The sequence below is a fragment of the Pteronotus mesoamericanus genome, unplaced genomic scaffold (assembly GCF_021234165.1).
Source record: "Pteronotus mesoamericanus isolate MK-2021 breed Mesoamerican mustached bat unplaced genomic scaffold, CSHL_Meso_final scaffold_705, whole genome shotgun sequence".
Lineage (NCBI taxonomy): Eukaryota > Metazoa > Chordata > Mammalia > Chiroptera > Mormoopidae > Pteronotus > Pteronotus mesoamericanus.
Genome location: NW_026555326.1, coordinates 15986235 through 15986866, shown reverse-complemented (window position 1 = coordinate 15986866; position 632 = coordinate 15986235). Strand labels below are relative to the sequence as shown.

The window sequence follows — 632 nt, the reverse complement described above, 5'->3', positions numbered from 1 at the left end:
AAACAAGGGATCTGCAAGAATTTCCGATGTTCTTCTGCAGGGGTCTGGTACACGGTTGGAAAGGGCCTTCATTATCAGAGTTGCGGTGTGAGGTGACAAAACCGAGATTCCGATGCTGAAATGTGAATGTCCCCACTCTGTGCTGTTTTCTGATGTCTCGGTGGCAAGGCTTTGACCAGAATGAATGTCTGTCGGGGTTTGCGGGCTCCGTCTTCCAAAGACAACGGAATAATCTTATTTAGAAAGCTTATTTAGAAAGTTTCTCAGTTGCTGTAGAGGTGTTTATTTCAGGAGGACTGTCCGGGAGCCAGGGCGCCACGGGGCATTGGTGGTTCAGTGGTAGAATTCTCGCCTCCCACGCGGGAGACCCGGGTTCGATTCCCGGCCAATGCACCTACGCCCTCCTTTTACCCCCTGACCTCTGGGCCCGCTCAGTCGCCGGCGGAGGTTAGGAAGCGCAGCTCACGGAAGGTCTGCACAGGCCTCGTCTGTCGAACCCGTCAGCCACGCTAGCCTCCGCCGAGCCCACCGTGATTCCAGGAAGGAGCCCGGGGACCTGGCCAAGAGTGTCCAAAGGTTTTGCTCTGAAATTTATTTTCCTTTTTAAATGACCCATGGGCATGGACAACAGA

The 632-nt window shown here is 53.8% G+C and overlaps 1 non-coding gene across 1 annotated transcript; it reads left to right on the top strand.

The window, feature by feature from the left end:
* Window positions 1–322: 322 nt before the first annotated feature.
* On the top strand, window positions 323–393 carry TRNAG-CCC (transfer RNA glycine (anticodon CCC)). The gene has a single exon. It is a non-coding gene; the product is annotated as a tRNA-Gly (tRNA).
* Window positions 394–632: the final 239 nt, after the last annotated feature.